We start from the raw sequence: 7,600 nt of genomic DNA, 5'->3' as shown, positions 1-7,600 counted from the left end.
TGATAAGGCACAGTGGAGAGAAACCTTTCAGCTGTTCTGTCTGTGAAACAGCCTTTGCAAGCAAAAGTGGCTTAAAGCAACACATGATGAGGCACGGTGGAGAAAAACCTTTCAGCTGTTCTGTCTGTGAAGCAGTCTTTGTGAGGAAAAGTGGCTTAAAGCGACACATGATAAGGCACAGTGGAGAGAAATCTCAGCTGTTCTGTCTGTGAAGCAGTCTTTTCCAGCATTAGTGATTTAAAGCGACACATGATAAGGCACAGTTGAGAGAAACCTTTCAGCTGTTCCCTTTGTGGTCAGAAGTTCAGCAGTAAGGAAGGTATAAATTATCATGTGAGCATTCACACGGGAAAACCTTACAAGTGTTTTACTTTTAACAACGGTTTTCTTTGTGAAACCAACTTAAGGGAACATATCAAAAAAACAATGGCGAGATACCATACAGCTGCTCAGTCAAACAATTAGGGGCTGGTGTGTTAGAGCCATTTTATGTTGTTGGTGTTATTTCATTTGATAAACACTAGAGGGAGGAATTTGCTACTTGTCATTGTCTCCACACCCATAAAAGCCAGGTGCAAAGGTGTGCACGGCTGATGAGACAGGACAGAGGCAAATAGTTTTTTGACCATGTAACATGTAGCGTTTAAAGTGCAAGCTGTGTTAGAAAGTTAATGGAAGTGCAAGAAGTGTGATTGGAACATTTTTGCATCATCTATGAAATATGGAAACTTGAAATGGAGGCAAGTAATGCATGGACTTTGTAAAAATACAGAAAATAAATGACACTTCGTTTTACAAAAGGAACTGATTAAAGAACACTTATTGGGCATGCGTCAAAACAGCTGTCAACTCATCACCTGTTGTGATCGAGCTACAAAGGAAAAGTTTGGTCCCCACAGTGGCTAAAACTTCAGTCACAATTATACTGTGACTTGTCACCTGAAATGTCACAGCGAAGAGAAACCTGCAGCTGTTCAGTTTGTACAGCAGTGTTTAAAAGGAAACAGGATTTAATGGCACACTCAAAAATTCACACTGAGGGAAGTCCTTTTGTTGTGCAGCTTTCAATAGAAAATGCACTTTAGAAGAGCACCTAAGAATCCACACTGGAGAGAAACCGTTCAGCTGCTCAGCGTGCGGCCAATTTTTATTAACTTTTTCAATTCAACCTTTATTTAGACAGATAAATCACATTGAGCATCAAAGACTCATTTACAAGTGAGATTTGTTTAGACAGACAAAAAAGTAGTGAAAATGGACATGTAGGAATTGGAGGCAAAAAAATTCCTATCAAACTATTTCTTCTTGGCTGAAAAGAAAGGCTCTAATATTGAAAAAACACCTCGCACATACAAGCACATTGTAACGTAGACATTCTGCAGACGGGGGGAGACGATGAGAACGGTGAGCATGTCCAAGGACACTCTTGAGGGCACTGTAGGAGTTCTGATAAGGATGGAATAATCAGCACGTTCCCTCCGGTGAGATCTGTAAACATTCTCGAGGGATGTCGGGGAATGGCCTAGGACAACGCCAATAGGAATCAAAGAGTCCTGAAATGATGATACAATGTTTATTCAGCTGGTTTCCTCAGGTTGATCAGTTGGAATTCCTCGATAGGAAGGGGGGGGGGGGGGGGGCAGAGCGTCAGATTACATGTCCTCCAAGCGAATTCAGGTAAGGTGGCCTGCAAGGCCAGTCAAGGGAGCCAGATTCAGATAAACACACAATTGTTTTGGGGACAGGCAGAACTTTAATGACGTCTACCTTGAGTCTGTGTTGGTCCACTCAGTTCCGAAACGTCCAAATTACATGGCCACACCTATGTACCTTGCCTGAGAATAATCCCCGAGATCTGATCCATTCTGCCAAAACAATTTGAGTCTGGGTGCTCTAGGCACGAATCAAGCCATCATAAGGCAAGCAGCCTGATAGGGTCCAAATTTAAAGCCGACGACTTCCTTAATTGTAGATAAACCAGCAACCAGCCAAATCCAAAAAGCAGGAACCATTTATCATAAATCCAATTATAAATGTGTCCTTAAAATCCACAAATGGCAGCAGCGATGGACAATTCATCAAGTCTTCCAAGTCGATGAGATATCCAGCTGCGTGCGTGCCAACTGGGCAAATTGGCTTGCCTAAAGCCTGTCTTCTCTTCAAAGAATCAGACCAAATCCAAGTCCATAATTATGGCTCGGAATATATGTAGAGGGAGGCTCAATAGCAATTTCACAGACAAGACAGCAGCAAAGCAGAGAGGGAGAGGAGGGGAAAAATGTCCAACCTCGGCAAGAGCAAGTGGTTTACAGGTCATATCTGCGTTATCACAAGAAAGAACATATGAAAGAAAAACCTTTCAGCTGTTCCACCTAGTGTTGTAGTACTCGTGACTGGTCTTGGTCTTAAGACCGGTCTCGAGACCACTTTTTGATGGTCTCGGTCTGGTCTCGGACTTGACTGCCTTTGGTCTCGGTCTCGGACATTGAGGACTTAGTTGTTGTCTTGACTGGTCTTGAAATAAAATCCTGAGTCCTCAATGTCCAAGACCGAGACCATCAAAAAGTGGTCTTGAGATCGGTCTCAAGACCAAGACAGGTCTCAAGTACTACAACAATAATAGAATGCTTTTTTTTTTTTTATCAAAATGATTTTTGTTGTTCCTAGGTGTCCTGTGCTATCCCAAGATTTTCTGAAGTATCACTTGAGCATTGTGTGTTAGAAATTCATGTTTTCATAACTTGTGGAATTTCATAATAAATTAATATAAATTTAAAACTTTTTGTTGCTTCCTTATGTCACATTTGAGCAACTTTTACAGCTTTTTAAATAAAACTTGATTTTTTTCCAACAGTAAATAATGATGCGGTAAAGCATACTTTCTAAATTCAGTTGGTCATCTTAGTCCATGACTCTTAACACATTTTTCATGGCTACAGCCTGTAGATGGTTTGGATGGCAATGATTTTGCAGTACTGTATTTTTAAAGACAAAAACAGCCAAAACAGTTGATATGAAAACTTAATTTGGCGTGCCATAAGTCAAAGTCATCCATCCATCCATTTTCTTCTGCTTATCCGGGGTTGGGTCGTATGGGGTAGCAGCCTAAGCAGGGAGGCCCAGACTTTCCTCTTCCCATGCAACCATGGCCAGCTCCTCCGTGGGAATCCCAAGGCGTTCCCAGGCCAGCTGAGAAACATAGTCCCTCCAGCATGTCCTGGGTCTTCCCCATGGCCTCTTCCTGGTGTGACATGTCCGGAATACCTCACCAGGGAGGCGTCCAGGAAGCATTCTAACTAGATGCCCAAGCCACCTCAGTTGGCTCCTCTCGATGTGGAGAAGCAGCGTCTGAGTCTCCTGGATGAACAAGCTTCTCACCCTATCTCAAAGGGAGAGCCTAGACACCCTGTGGAAAATCTCATTTTGGCCGCTTGTATCCGTGATCTTGTTCTTTCGGTCACAACCCAAAGCTCATGACCGTAGATAAAGGTATAAATTGACAGGTAAATTGAGAGCTTCACCTTTTGACTCAGCTCTCTCTTCACCACGACAGACCGGTACAGCGCCCGCTTCACTGCAGACACAGCACCTATCCGTCTATTGATCTCTCGCTCAATTTTACCCTCATTCTTGAATAAGACCTGAAGATACTTCAACTTCTCCACCTGGGGCAGGACCTTCTCCCCGACTCGGAAAAGGCACTCTACCCTTTTCCGGCTTGGATTTGGAGGAACTGATCCTCATCCTGGTCGCTTCACACTCGACTGTGAACTGCTCCAGTAGAACTGTGTAGATCACAACCTGATGAAGCCAATAGGACTACATCATCTGCAAAGAACAGAGATGTGATCCTAAGGCCACCAAAACGGATCCCTTCAACACCTTGGTCGCACCTAGAAATTTTGTCCATAAAAGTTATGAACAGAATCGGTGATGAAAGGCAACCTTGGCAGAGTCCAACTCTCACCTGGAACAAGCCTGACTTACTGCCGACAATGCGGACCAAGCTCTGACGCTGGTCATACAGGGACCTAACAGCCTGTATCAAAGGGCCTGGTATCCCATACTCTCGGAGTACCCCCACAGGGTTCACCGAAGGACGTAGTCATACACCTTCTCCAAGTCCATAAAGCACATGTAGACTGGCTGGATTCTGCTAAGGGTAAGCTGGTCCAGTGTTCCACAACCAGGATGAAAACCACACTGCTTCTCCTGAATCCGAGGTTCAATTATCCGAGAGACCTTCTGTCCAGAACCCCTGAATAGATCTTACCAGGGAGGCTTAAGAGTGTGATCCCCCTGTATTCATACAGGGGGATCACATAATAATTTCATTATCTGTGTTTTCTGCCTTGTCTGCCATGTTGCTGAGGCGGCCGCAGAGCGCAGCCGTGCACGGAAATGGTGATACTGAAGTGCGTATTTTAAAGATGACAATATGAATCGATGTTTTAGTTTTGCCACGATATAACTGAATCATTGAATTGATATATCGATGTAAATCGATGTATTGTTACACCTAGTATTTACAGAGTCTGTTAGCCTACACACACATCTGTACATAATGTTTTGAAGCACAGAAGCACAAGTTGGTACGTTAGCATTTACAAACATCTGGTACTACTCCATCGCGGCACCGTAAGCAGCATCCTCATACCATCATTGTACGCCACTTGAAGTTGATGCATACTGCTTTTCAGTAATACCACCACAGGCGGGCAGTAAACATAGGAGTACAATATTCTTTAAAGAGTGCAGTTTTTACAGATACTGAGCACATAGAGAACTTCTGAAGAAGCATATTAGCTTGTACTTTGTACATATTGCATACAACGCTGCATGTAAATGTCCCTGTCATCAGACAGGTCAGCGGTTATGTAATGTCCCAAGTAGTTCACCTCATCACTGACTTGGAGGATGCTGACAGACAGAGTGAAATCAGGGAAAGATAATTCAGTGTCCTCTTTGCTCCTGATAATCATGATGTTGCTCTTTTTGCATTATATTTAATATCAAAGTCCAATCCATACTGAGAGCAAACCTTTAACAGTTGCTGCAGACCAGCACTATATGGACAAAAGATTACAAGATCATCAGCATACATCAGTTGATGGTTCTATTGCCAACCCAACAGCCAGTCATTGATTCAACAGCTTAGACAAATCATCCATATATGATAGATGGCGCTTGTTGAGAACAGAGCACCAGTAACAGTTTCTTTTTTTTCTTTTTTTGGAGTGTACTTGAAAAATTATACTTGAAACAAAAGGAGAGTAGTTATGAACAGACTAGGTGGTAACTATATATTTTAATATAAAATTATTGGATGACATTTGATTACAACTTAACTTTAGCATGTGCTCTTCTTCTGTCTTGGTGATCTTTTCCAGGGTTGTCACAATAGTCTAGAGTTTTTGTGCAGTATGTATTTGAACTCGATTTTTTTTTGTTTTGTTAGCTCAACACTAAGAAATAAAGTAAATACTATAATGTAACATTTTAAGTTGACAATACACAGGTTATTTTTATTACTCTTGCAAACTTTATTCCTATATTTTAAAATAGATAGAGACAGATTGCCTTTTTTGGAGTGCATTATCACTATATTTATCTTGTCACATTACAAACTTTCATTATGATGGCGGATGATGATAACTTAGATGAAAATCTGCTTTTGTGATTACGGATTCTGTCAGACAAAATCCTGTCGCTCGTGCTTCTACTGAGTATGATGTCAGCCAGCATGCCATCCGGTGTTTCAACCTGGCAGCAGATAGGCGACCCTCAAGGAGACGTTGCAGTACACACGAGGTTCGCCCTGCTGACGACGACACTTAACGCACATCGCATGTTATGCCAGTTCTGGTTAATTTTTTTTATTGTTCGTTTAAATAAGTGAGCGTGTGAGTATTTTCTTTACTTTTTTTACTTTTTGTTTGTGCACTGTTGTAATGTTTGTGGATTCAGCTGAAACTGCAGGTTACCTTATTTGCATGTTTTCTTAGAATTACATGCACATGTACTGTAACTGATGTTATGATATGTTCAACCAAATACATTTATGAATTTTCATCACATTTTTTCTTTTTTGTGTGTGTGTGTCTATTGTCTTGTCATCAGCCACTTGTAGCGAAGTGTTGGTTAATCTGGTGTTAGGTGTGCCAACTCTTTTAAGTGAACTTAAATTTGTTGAACAATGTGTATACAACCAATCATATGATCACAAGGATCATACACTAATGCCCCGTAAATCTCAAGGGAGATCGGTAGAGGTAACTGTCCTGGTACAGAGCAGGAGGGAGGCAGGGAGAGCAGTACAGCACAGTTTGTGGATAGCAGATGAGATGAAGCACCCAGAGAGAACCCATGCATGTACAGGGAAAACATGCAAACAACATCAGAAAAAGACACCCCCCCGCCCCGGCTGGAATTCTAACACCTGCAGCGGTGCTACCAACTGTGCCACTGTGCAACCTCAAAACTGTAAATTTACTCTTATAATAATAACACAATTTTGTTTTTTTTTCCAGCTTCACAATAAATTATTTTCATGTGTCTAAGGTTAAACTCGTGGGATAGTCTATTGTTGTCTACTGTTGTCATGGTTCTTTGTTAGAATTCAGGTCTCTTGTAAATGAGTCCCCAAGGCTCAATGGGATTAACCTGTAGAAATAAACACAAAGTTTGTTTTCTCAGTCATCCAGGTATATTACAACAAAAAAGGTTGAATCATGTCATCTGGACTTCGTTTTTTTTGTTAAAAAACCACTCATTTTGGCCGCTTGTATCCGTGATCTTTTTAACAAAAAAAAAAAAAAACGAAGTCCAGATGACATGATTCAACCTTTTTTGTTGTAATATACCTGGATGACTGAGAAAACAAACTTTGTGTTTTTGAAACCATTAGTGAAAAGGCCAGACTTCAGGGGTATCTGAGGCAGGCTTGAAACACAAGAGTCAGGGTGGCTTCTGGGTAATACCAGATGGCTAGGCCTCAGACTGACGAAGCCTCTTGGATGAGGGGCGAAACGTTTCTTTTTAACAAAAAAAACGAAGTCCAGATGACATGATTCAACCTTTTTTGCTGTAGAAATAAAGGTTGAATGAATGTTACAACCAGCAAACGTTTTGTGTTTTATAAATTCAAACAGTTTGTATATTCATAAATTACATATTAAAACAGTAAAAACTACACAAATACAGTTCTGAGCTATAAGAAAAACCAATTGTGAAAGTCAAAAAGTGAAAATAAAATTTGAGAAAACAAGTTGTCAGCTCTTATTTTGAAAGCGGATAGATCCATCATCGGCCTGGAAGTGATTCTCGAAGCAACTTTTTTGAACAGCGTTATTTGTTTTACTGTATGTATTCGCCATTTAAAGACCATCCTAAATGTTTCTTGTATGCGTGTTTCGCGGTAGTTGTGTTGATATGGGCACTGAATATTTTTATTTTGTTCAGCAACAAAATTCGTGAATGTTAGCTTAGCATGATAGCTGGAAGCTAGCAGCTAAGTCATGACATGGACTCTCACGTTGATGGTATTTATGCTGCATCTCTGTTATTATTATGAGTAACATTAATTTTCATTCACCTTTGT

Source organism: Nematolebias whitei, chromosome 19 (genome assembly GCF_014905685.2).
Source record: "Nematolebias whitei isolate Nwh7 chromosome 19, NemWhi1, whole genome shotgun sequence".
Classification (NCBI taxonomy): Eukaryota; Metazoa; Chordata; class Actinopteri; order Cyprinodontiformes; family Rivulidae; genus Nematolebias; species Nematolebias whitei.
Note: the sequence above shows the minus strand (reverse complement) of the source record.